The sequence below is a fragment of the Hippoglossus hippoglossus genome, chromosome 21, assembly GCF_009819705.1.
Source record: "Hippoglossus hippoglossus isolate fHipHip1 chromosome 21, fHipHip1.pri, whole genome shotgun sequence".
Taxonomy (NCBI): domain Eukaryota; kingdom Metazoa; phylum Chordata; class Actinopteri; order Pleuronectiformes; family Pleuronectidae; genus Hippoglossus; species Hippoglossus hippoglossus.
Window position 1 is genome coordinate 6281534 of NC_047171.1, and position 12123 is coordinate 6293656.

Here is a 12123-nt window from a genome sequence, read left to right on the forward strand (position 1 = left end):
CGTCAGACTGAAGACGGAAGTGGAATGGTCTGTTGGTGCGTTCACATTAAACGTGAAGCAAATTTCAATGCAAAGACAGGAATGAGAATTTTGTAAACAGCGCAAATGACGTGATGCGATAGAAGCAAACTTTGCGAGATTCGCTTCAGTTTAAATATTTTTGAAGCGAAAAATTCTCAAGATGCAACGTTGTGAAAGCCAATCACTGTCAAGAATTAAACCCACGAGACTCAGGTCCTGGTACCGATCCGAGCATCTCGTCAGTCCGGCCACTGGTACTTGTTCATGTGTAACGTGATGTGACAATTTGCTTTGTGTTTGGTGTTTAGCTGTTAAGCATTAGATGAACATTCCTCAGATTTTCTCCGTGGTCATTACAAATGGAAAAATAACAGCTTTAGTAAAACAAACTACATCAAATAAAGAGGTTTCATGAGGTCCTAAGAGTCATCAAGGTGTTTCCATGTTTCTGAGAAAACGCTGTAATACAAAAAAAAAAACACAAAAGGAGGAAATTGAGGCTGCCAAGAGTACAGCGGTGTGTGTGTCTGTGTGAGTGTGTGTGTGTGTGTGTGAGTGTGTGTGTGTGAGTCAGCACAAAGGTCTGACAGCAGAGCTAAGGAAGGCAGCAGAGGTAAGAATAAGCCCACGTCTGGTTATTGTGACCACTGTTAGTTACTCATCGTGGAAATTTTAAAACAAAACCGTACGAAACATTCTTGCCGTGACTTGTACTTCCACGGATGATTCATTTTACGGCTTTCCGGAAAAAACATCCAGTCTCCTAAAGGCCAACAAACAAACAAACAAACCAACAAACACAAAGTCTGGGAACAAACCAAATCGTCCGTGGAGAAGACGACTGCTAATCCTCATCCTGTTGCAATCCTCATCCTTTTTAACTCCTTTATCCATGTTTAACTCTTCCTCTCATCCCTCGCTCGCTCTGCAAACACTCCCCCGGACAACAATCCAGATACACTGATCATGTGACCCTCAGTAAAGCTGGATACACAGCGGATTAGCCGAGTGTCTCCAAAACTGCCTCAACTGCTACTTGTTTGCTTGGATCTACTCTTCAAATGCGTTTTGCAGAAACTCTTCTGTTCTGTTTGGAGCGAACTGAACTGAGGCTGAGAGACAGAAAAGTTGAGAAGAGAGAAGAGTGACACAGATGGAGAGAGGAGGACAGCGGGGGACATTTGGACGGTCCTGACCTGCTAAACCCCTCTCTCTCTTTCTCTCTCTCTCTCTCTCATCGTCTCCATCCTCTCTCCTCCTCCTCTTTGCCTCTCCTGCTCCGTCGCTGCCTTCCAGAGGATAAAACAGACTTTAGGAAAGACTCAGTGCACCGGTCCTCCATGCCAGCACATGGCGCTCAGTCCTGAAGAGATCAACTTATGGCACTGGCAACAAACTGGTATCAAGTGAGTGTTGTAAGTACAGCCGGACTGGCCATCTGGAGTACGGGAAGCGGGGGGGGGGTGGGTGGTATGAGGGCCTGTTCAAGAATGCAGGTTTAACAAACTCTGTGCTGAACCGGGTTTGGTTCCAGGGCAGGAAGTGAGAGTTGTGTCTTTTCCTTTACACATCCACCATGAGTTCTGTAAAACCACCATCAATGGAGTAATAATATTGTGGCTATATAGGGGGCAAAGGATGGAGATTGAAATATTGTGTGCAAATGTCCTCTATGTGCATCTGCATTGATATTAAAGCTTATTTAAAGAAAGGGCTGGCAGAACTATATTTCAAACTCTCACCACAACTGTCCAGCGCTGCAGTAGTAATGCAGATACTGGACAGTTGTGGTGAAGAAGGAACTGAGACGTAGCTTTTAAATGACAGGTCGATGTGCAGTGTGTTCTGACCCTGATCTTCTGGGTAGTGACTGAAAGAATGAGATCAAACATATAAGTGGCCAAAATAAGTTTTCTCCGCCAGGTGGCTGGGCTCAGCCTCAAGGATAGGGCTCGGAGTTCTGAAGTCCTGAAGGAGATCGGAGTTTAAGCGTTGGAGGTTTACCGGGCATCCTCAACCTGGAGGAGATGTCAGGGGATCTACAACCTGCTGGAGGGGCTTCATATCACACCTGGTCTTGGATCACCTAGACATCTCCCAGGAAGAGCAGGGAAGAGCAGGGAAGAGCAGGGAAGCATGGCTGGGGAGAGGGACGTACAGGATACCCTGCTTGGCCAACTTCCATGACCCAAGCCTGAATAAGCGAAGGACAATAGGTGGATGGATGGATATATTTCAAACTTCTCCAACCAAAAAACGATTCGAGTGTCAATTCCACACGTCTTTGCCTGCTTCTGCGCCAACGCACCATCCATGAACCACAATGTCCCTGGTTGGTGTCCCACTGGGCACCTTTGTTGAGCAACATTCATTTCTCTGTCTGATTACAGCACCGAGTTCTAACTATAAACTCCTCTTGAAAGTTTACGCTTAATTATTTATAACTTATATTGATTTGATTGACTATAGAATAGAATACACACTAGAAGCTAAAAAAGGATAAAATAACAACAACATATTCTCAGTACAGCTAATGTTGTTTGTTCATAAATGAAAAAACTGTGCAACGAAAGTAAAATCATTTCTGGATTGAGATTAAGAGCCACTCATAGCTCCTAATTTCAGAATCGGCATCAAATGAAATCTGTTGTGATTAATTACTTCTTGTTGCATGAATTTCTAAATCAAAGTAATAAGAGTGGAGGAGATGATAGATCGTCGGTGGAACTGCACACGACACAGGAACATAAACAAATGTGCAATATCCCTTTCTCGCCACTTATCTTCATCTTTCATTCTCCTGTCATTGCAGAGCTCTCTGTCCTTGAGTGCCCCTCCGCTGGGATAAATATCCCTCTCTCTCTTCTCCTCTTTCAGCCCTCATCCCTTCTTTCCCCCCCGAAGTCTCCCCTCTGCCTCTCTTGGGTGTTTTGTGGTGAAACGTTTGGAAATAATATTTTTTTGCCAGTTTCACGCACATTTCTCCGCTTCGGTTATTTTTTCTACTCTCCAGTATTTTTGTCTTGTGGTGAAAACACACCGTGACAACATGGCTGCTGGTGTCGTTGTTTTTCTAACCTCCCTGCACAGAAATTAACTCAACAGTTTCCACTTGACACAGAAATAGGGAGAGATAAACAGCTGAGGAACTGAGACTCTGTGACTATTTCGTGTTCGCTGCAAATCACCAGCTCAGGATTAGAAGCTAAACAGGCGTACAGTATATTTTGTGCATGTAAGTTTACACTCTCTCTTTCACTGTCCCTCCTCCTGCTTCCTTCCCTCCAGCGATTTGAACACAAATCCTCAACCACAGAGTCTATTAGGCTGGACAGGGACTGTGTAAAGAGGGAGATGTATTTTTGGAAGATTATAATTGCTCATGTCATGCTGGTCCCATCCCTGTGACTGACTCGAACTGAGTGTGTGTGTGTGTGTGTATATATAGCGCCCCATGGCTGTATGGAAGAGTGTGTGTTTGTAAAGTGTGTGAGATAGAGGAACAGTGGAGCTGTAAACTTTAAAAAAGTATATAAACATGTTTTTACCACTTCATGTTTTTCTTCTTATTCGTCCACATGGTTTCAAAGTAAGAGTCTGTTAACATGTCAATGGATTAAAACTCTCGGGTTTGATATTTTCCAGCAGGATCTGAAAAATTTTACTTTGCGTCTCACCTTCTTTGGATCTGTTTCCTGTTTCCTAGTCAGCGTCACTGTAGAAGGTAAGTTTAGGGGCCACATGTTCCGAAAACCTTGTTTGGAGATTCAAACAAACAAATGGAGACTGTCCTGTTGGAAATTAGAAATCAGAGCTGGTGGTGCAAAGAGGAACTCCTCCATGGACCAGACCATCTCAGTCTGTGTTTGGCCTTCACGGTCTGAGGCCCACGAAGGAGGCAGCCTTCTCAGGCCACAGACTGCGAAGGCCAAACACACAGACTGCGAAGGCCAAACACACAGACTGCGTCCTCCAAGGTACGCGGTCCCTGAATTGGAAACACTAGGAGGAGGCTGGGGTGGAGGGATAGTTTGACCAAACAGGACACTCACACAGGAGACTGGTTGTTGGTTTCCAGTGTCAAACCAATGTCCAGTTCACAACCTTTATAATTGTAACCATGGTGACAAAGGTCATTTAACTTTAAGGATGTTCTTAAATCACTAAACAATGATTTTATCCTGATCCTAAAATCATTTTTGTTCAAAAATAAAACTCTGATGGTTCCACAACCTTACCCACGGGTTTCTTCTGGTTACCATTATGACAGAGGAGCTGCCACTGGTATGTATAGTTGCTATTACTTCCTTAATTCTTGTGTTTTAATGTGACTGTAATAATCGTCTCTCTGTAATAAGACATTCTTCCTTTTTTATTTATTTGCTCTATAAATAAATTGACTTGACAGGTCACTTGTGTAATTAGCGAGGCCGGTTGTTTCTCTATTAATTACTTTTCTTTCCAGCTTATTGGGTTGTGGATATTAATAGAAAACTAAATATTACTCACAAAGAAGAGACTGAAGTGATGAAACAAAGCCAGTGCTGTGACAGCTGCTGAGTGACAGCCTCTCACTTTCTCTCTCTAATAGACATTTCCTGATTGTGTCCTGACCATCGACTCACACTGCACTGGAAACTTATTTGAGTTATTAGCCTTCATGTAAACTTAGGCCCCCCCCCTTCTACATTTCTTGAAATGATTACAGAAGCAAAAGGAAAAGATAATCACACATTTTCTGTTTAATCTTCATTACGTAACTTAAAAAACGTACAAAGATGCTAGAGTGAAAACAGGGCGATGGAAAAATATAAATTAAAGAGACAAGAGAATCATTTTTTTCAATAATTATATTAATTCATTATTAAAAAGATTACATTTTATTTGATAGTTGGTAACTTTGCTGTTTCCTCACTCGAGCTGCTTTCAGAGATGCACTGAACTCCGCACTTCCTCCGTTTTCTCTCCTCCGGGCCTCTTATCGTATAATGTCAGTAGACATCAAGGAGAAGTCTATATGAGAACACAGCAGGGGGTCCGGCGCTGGATTCACCAGGTGCTCTGGTATGTGTGAAAGGCAAAATGCAGGTAAAGTCCGGATCCAATTCTCTGGATCTTTATCTGCAGGTCATGTCTGAAAATGGCTAAAGTGATGAGGACAGGCCTGGAGGATCCAGCAAGATGCCTCAAGGTTACCACTGTGTGTGTGTGTCTGTGTGTGTGTGTGTGTGTGTGTGTGATGGGAAGAAGGGAAGGAAACAGCTGCCAGTGGACTCATGGAAGTCATCACTGTACACATGGGACAGAGGAAATGTAAGTTTTACACACAAACACATCATAGGACACACTCACTGTCCATGACCCTGTCAGGATGTGAATCTTAAAACTGAAGGTCTCTCACACACACACACACACAAGCAGAATTCGCTGTAATGAACACTTCCACTTCTGCTCTCTACTTGTAGCCTGTGGTCCCAGCATTGGTCAGATGTTCCCACTGTTGGGGTGAAGCTGCATCTACATTTCAAAGGGTTCATTTGCATGAGAACAGTGGTTCCTGGGTGTCGTGACCCCGGGAGAACTGTGAGATGTCCAAACAACTAGAAAGTGGAAAACACTTGTAATGTAGGCTACATATTTCATTTCATTGTTTTTTTTGTTTGCACAACAGGAACATCTTTTCCTATTCAGGTCACGATAGAGACTCGAATTAGCTTTTCTGGCAAGATCTGATAAACCTTTAAAACAGGGGAATTCAATTAAAATGAAGAGAGGTCCAGATAGAGATCATTTCCTCCAGCAAAGGTTCAGAGCATCAAAGTGTCCATCTAAATACTAAATGTATCAACGACTGTATGTTGTCAACAAGTGGCACTCAAATTAAGAGTAATGCAATAATATTTCAACAATATTTATTGTCAGTTTTCACAATGTACTGGAGGGATTTGAAAAAAAATGCTTTTAAAATAAAGTGCTTGACTTTAAGAGAAAAGATCAATAAAGCGTGTGGATCGAGTTTAACAGTCTCAACTGAATTCTAACAATTTCAACCAATCTTAACGACTAGACCGCTTTAACTGCTTTTCTCTTTCTTTCTTTCCCTCTCTTATCCCACCATCACTTTTCATGAGAAGTGAGCGAAAGGATTTTAAAGTCCGTCTAGTCCTGATTTAAAAAACATTTTTCTCTCTCTACTTTTCCCAATTTGAAAGTGCACAATGTAAAGTTACTTTTCTTTCATTTCTCTGACTTCTCATCGTCTGTTCTTGCTTCTCTCATCTCATCACGTGAGATTATTTACAACACAAGCAACTGGTCTGAGAGTTTTCTGCTAAACCAGTGATGTGAAGGCTCAACAGTTTATCTGATACAGGTCCAGGTCCAGATAGAACAGCAGAGCTCTGGATCTGGTCTGCAAACAGCCTCACCCAGTGCATGTATAGTATTTTTAATATTCACCTGAAGTGTCCACAAAGTGCTGAGTGGGACGCTCCAATGTGATGACTTAATGGAAAACTGACATTTGGCCTTGTCTATCACTTCTGCATATCAACGATGATTCATGCAGCGCTGAGCCGCACCGTCACTTTCAGTCGGTGATGATTTAATGAGGCAGCGGCAGCAAACACCAACACTGTGGTACATTTATATTAAGATGAGTGAGATGTGTGTGTGACTGTCTCTAAAAAAAAATAAATAAATAAATAAAAAAAACCAAAGATAAAAAAGAAGAGAGCAAACAAGATCATAAATTGACAATAATTAATGAGGATTTTCGGGAGGCCTGGCAGTTCCAAGGACGGCCTTCAAACACAGTGTGTACATGAAAAACAATCAGAAGTCATGGGAACAGAAAGCCGGCTGCCAATAATAGCTACGAATGAACAATACTTTGCCAAGTAGACACACACAAACACTCACTCACACGTCCACACACTGGCAGCCGCTCATATAGGAAATTCTAATTACAATGGCTTCCCATGCTTATTAAAACTACTAATAATAACTGCTAATAATTACAGCATGCCAAACCTGCCGTGGGGGGGAGGTCAAAGCAATTACACAGCCAGTCAATCAGTGACTGGCTCATACAGTCAGTCAGTGAACCCACCAGCCAGTTTAACACAGCATCAGTCAACTATTTCAGCCAGTAAATCAGGGAGTGTGTGTAGAGTTACTCATAGTCTGAACAGATTACATGTCAAAGTGTTAAGTGATTGTGACCATGAGAAGTTTCACAGAAACCCTGATTCACGTTCTCGTGAAGTTCTTCCCATAATGAAAATGGCAAATTCTAAAAGTTAGGGGACACTTGAGAGAGAACTTGATTAAAGAATTCTGAAAAATATGCTCTTCTTCCTTCTCAGGCTATTTCCCTTTTGGCTGATAAAGTTTTATCCCCAGGCTCAAATACAACTTTCACCATTTGGTGAGAGCCTTCTTCTTGGTCTTGTGCCAGACCTCCATCCAGTGCTGATGCTCACACTCATCACAGGAGCGTTCAGCCAAGATGGTCTGGAATGAACGCAGGCCACGGGAATGCGGTCGTCTGCAGCAATTCTTTAGTTTGGGGGAAAAGCCCATGGGTCAGCTAATTGTAGCCGTTTCATTAAGCCGGGAGCAGCTAATGAACCACTGCAATGGAACGACATAATCATGTTAACAGTTTTAGACTGCTGGATGCTCGACTTCCTTCATCTGTCACTTGTTTACTTGCACTTTCTCTTTTTTTAAAAGATGACATTTTAGGAAACTTTTCTTTCGGGCCATTTCAATTAGCAATGCTGTCACAGCTTCTGGTTGGTGAAGCATCTGATGTCAGATGGTAGTGATGCTACATACAGATGTTAGCCAAAACAACTTGGTCAAACAAATCCCAATACATGGCTTTCAAGGACTGTGAGTCCTCCCTCAAAATGGAACATTTCCCACATAAATAATGGCTGATTCCCCTTGAATCTGTTATGTCTGTTGTTTTCCTGCAGAACATAGAGGAAAACTCAAGTGAAGGACGTTTCTCTTGGAAAGTGCAACATTCTGCTATTACATCTCTTTTCTTGAGGATTGCTGTGATGCTTATCCCTGATGACATGTAACAACTACAGTATTTCTGATCATATCAAAGTCTGGTGGGTCACGTACAGCCCAGGGGTCGGATGTTACCCCCCCCCCCCCTGCAAGAGGGTGAAGCCAACTGATACTGTACATTAAGCTCAACGCTGCTGAGATCTGCAAAGTGTGAAGAGGATTCTCGATGAGATCAACAGGAGCAGCCACCTTTTATCCTCACGGGTCTTTCAGAGTGATGGCGAAACCCAAAGCTTTCATTTCACAGTGAGTTAGTGAGCTAACATCTACAGGAGAAAAAAAAACGAAATGTCAAAAGTTTATCAGTCAGGTAAACAGACCAGTTCTTCCTCACTACTTTCATTTGCTCCATTTCTGCAACATGTTTGATTCCGACTGTGTGAAGGGTCCTGAAGTACACTGCAATTAATCTCTGTAACTAATGTCTGACATGCAGTCGCACAAACAGCAGGACTTAAATAAATGTTACAATCAGTGCATTGAATGTTGATGACACACACACACAGTCAATCCATACTGAACACTGTGCACAAAATGAACCTTGGCAGTGACTCAGGAGAATTTAATTACTTCCCTCTCCCGCTCCCCATTGGCTGCAGGTCGGGGATATGCTAATTAAGCCTTGACTGATAAAACATTCCCTTGGCCTCAGCGTCTCATTACTTCCAACTTCTCTGATTGCAGCCCAAGTCCGGCACCCACCGTGTCTGCTAAATTAAAAAAAGCACCTTTCAGCCACAGACTGTGACTAAACGCTTATTAATCGGAGGGATATGACCCGGCGGTGCGATGGCACTGTGCCAGAAAAACTCAAAAAAGTTTGCGCAGCAATCAGAGTACCTTATCTCCTGTTTCTAATTGATAATTAGTCTTGCATTAATTTGGGGCCAACATCTATCTCTTATCACAAAAGGTACCATTTATCAGCTGCTTAAATGATGGACTAAATTGAGTTGGCAATGTTAATGATTCACCTTGCAGGGTACGGGGGACATGAGGGAAATAATTTCTCCTGACTCGTATTTAATTAACCTTAGCAGATGTGCTGGGCACGCGTTGCAGCATAAAGAAGTGAAGGACATGTTTTAACACTTAAAGTACGACATCTTTGGGAAACCGTGTTTTAAATGAATATTTTAATGCAAAAGAGGATGTTATATACATAAATATAAAATGCAGGAAAACAGGAATAGAAATCATTGCTATTGTTACAACATTATAAAAAGCATTTTTTTGGGATACAATCAGTGTAATAAAAATGTTATACTTGTAGGACAGAGAGGTTATTTAGTCGGTTCCTTCATTCCCTGGTCTCTGTACAAGGAGAACCAGGAGTACCAGCACTCTGTAAAAAGAGGGTTCTGGTTCGTACCTTCATCTTGTGCAACTCATCCCGTACTGACAAAAACCAGAGAGCGACACACTCCAGATGCTCAGTACCTTTAACCATGCTACACCACAATGTCTTGTTTGTTTTACCCAATTTTGAAATATTAAGATTTACATTTCCAGGTAATTTTCAAACAGGAAAAACCTAACATGAATCTGTGAAGAGGAGAGATTGGATCTTTCTTACAGTAGCATGGTTACAGCAACCAAACATCACGTGGCTCCGGTAAACGCAACCAACAACACCAACTGTCATTAAAAAAGAATATGTTAAATATGACATATATGTGAAATGTGTAGTAATATTAGAGGAGTAACAGTAAAACACCTTCATGCAATGTTCACAGTGGACTGTTCACCCAGCATTCAGACGCAGTTACAAAAGATGTCCTCCATCCTCGCTTTCTCTTCATTCTGTTTCAAACCGTAGAATGTGAATCAAGATGAACGACATGACTGACTGTGACATGGACCAAAACTGAAAAGTCAAATACATTATTCTCAAAGATGGTTTCTGTCATTTCAGGTAGTTCTACTCACACTGGAGCATGTTCAGCTGAGACTGACTCACGATTGGTCGAGCTCGTGTTTTGGAATAACCTCCACTGCTCCACCCGAGCACCACGTCTAACCCTAACCCTGTTTCATCACGTCTGAAGGAGGATTTACCAGTTACTTCAATTGTGTTGGATTCTCCTGCAACAAAGTTTAAGCCTGAAATTCCAGAAGTGTTTTTGTGGACTCAAACACCCCCCCCCCATCGGTATAGTGGTGAGTGGATAATGATAATTTTTCAGTGAACCATCCCTTTAACATACTGTAACACATACGAGACTATTAATATCTAAAGAAGTAACAACACTAACCTTTTTGGTATAATGGCGTCAGAGTCACACATTTAAACTTTGAGGTCATGGTTCACCCCGGACTCTACCACTCACCGATGTGGAGGTTGGATTACAAACCTTCTTTATGCTACGTCAGCATCATGACGGGCATGTGAATTATTTTGGGGTCAGTTTTCTATACCTGACGGATGAGTTGACCACCAGTCTCTTTCAAATGTGTTTCATTATTGTACGTTCAGTAAATACCTGGACACTTGGACTTACTGAGGAAGAATTCAAAAGTGACAATAGCGTGAAAAAGACAAATATTTTTAAGTAAATTCCAAAGTCACTACATTCAGTCAATACGAGCACATAGCCCCCCCCCCTTCAACTGAAGAGCTAGCACTGCCCATAATTTTACGATCTTTCACTCTTTCCTCTGTTCGTTTCCTCTCCTCTTCGTCATTGGGGTCTTGCACAGCATCTGTTTTTACCATTTCTCTCCCCTGCCTCCATCAACGCCTTCAATCTATTTCTCTATGTCCTCTTCACCACCATCCCTCTTTTCTTTCTGAGACCATTAGTTTCATTTTTCCTTCGTCACCTCTCGACCTATCCTCACTTCTGTTTCTTTCTTTCCACCGTTCCCTATTTTCCCTACTAATTATTTCAATCTACATCCTTCATTCTACTCAATCATCCATGTTTCTCTAACAAACAAGCAAACAGCAGCGTTTTCAGTCCTCTCCTTCACATTCTTTCACGTGGGTTTCAGTCAAATTACTCTCAACATTCATCCTTTAGTGGTATTTCATCCTCATTCTTAATAACATAGACGCAATTCATCAAATCTGGAAATGACATTTAAAACATTGAAGTTAATACTGCGGGGCTTTGTGGAATGGAACAAACAGAAATGTTAAATCTCAGTTACACTTAACTGATGGTTAAAGTGGCTAAATGGATATACTCCACGGTGCAGCGGTGAGATGAGCACTCCGATGCCCAATTCGTGTTTCAACGAGACTTGCGTGCACTTCAGCGCACGGTGACGCCTACACCACCGGGTCATAGAGATGTGCAATGAGCATCCTTCACAGCCCGACTGGGGCGAGCTGTACATGTCATACACGGAAAACACCGGGAGGGAGAGGCTGTTGAGTAACGCTGAGTGAAAGTGAGCTGGACAGCTGGTCAGTTTAACACCTGCCCCAAAAACTGAACAACCTTTTCTGCCTGGTTTACACAAAATAAAACGCTTCGACAATCATTTTTCTCACGTGCTTCATTCACCTGCTTCTCCTAAATTGCTGTCTAGTAAGTTCTAGCACTGTTGTCACTAATAAATGAATTGTGAACTGTTAATCTGAGTGAAGGACAAGGCAGCATTACAAAACTTTGGTTTGTGTATCATCTCCATTGACATATCATCTTGCTCTGTGCAGAGCTTCTTCTGTTACGTCAAAGGTTATAGGTTGATATTATTATTCAGATCAAACTTTGTCAATCATATGTCGGATAGAAAACCCAAAATTCGGCAGATCATTGTGAAATGATTCAATACACAGAAGTTTACAATGTAAATAAAGATGGACGACATGGCGGCTCCCCGAAAGTAAAGCCAAAGCATCTTGATCGCCCTCTGGTGGCTGGCTGCAGTATAGGAGGGATGGGTCATAGACCAAAATAAAATGTCAGAGTAGCCTACACGTCAAATAACATTTTCTCAGTCTGTTTCTGTAAATTAGAGTAGTTCTTATCACACAATGTTTGTTCAAGTGCTCATATTCTCCAG

At 42.0% G+C, this 12123-nt stretch overlaps 1 long non-coding RNA gene across 1 annotated transcript; it reads right to left on the reverse strand.

Annotated features, from left to right (window-relative positions):
• Positions 1–315: 315 nt before the first annotated feature.
• Positions 316–11987, reverse strand: LOC117754723. The gene is made up of 3 exons (XR_004612484.1): positions 11688–11987; positions 1525–1527; positions 316–329 (listed from the first exon to the last, which is right to left on the reverse strand). It is a non-coding gene; the product is annotated as an uncharacterized LOC117754723 (long non-coding RNA).
• Between the last annotated feature and the right edge of the window lie 136 nt (positions 11988–12123).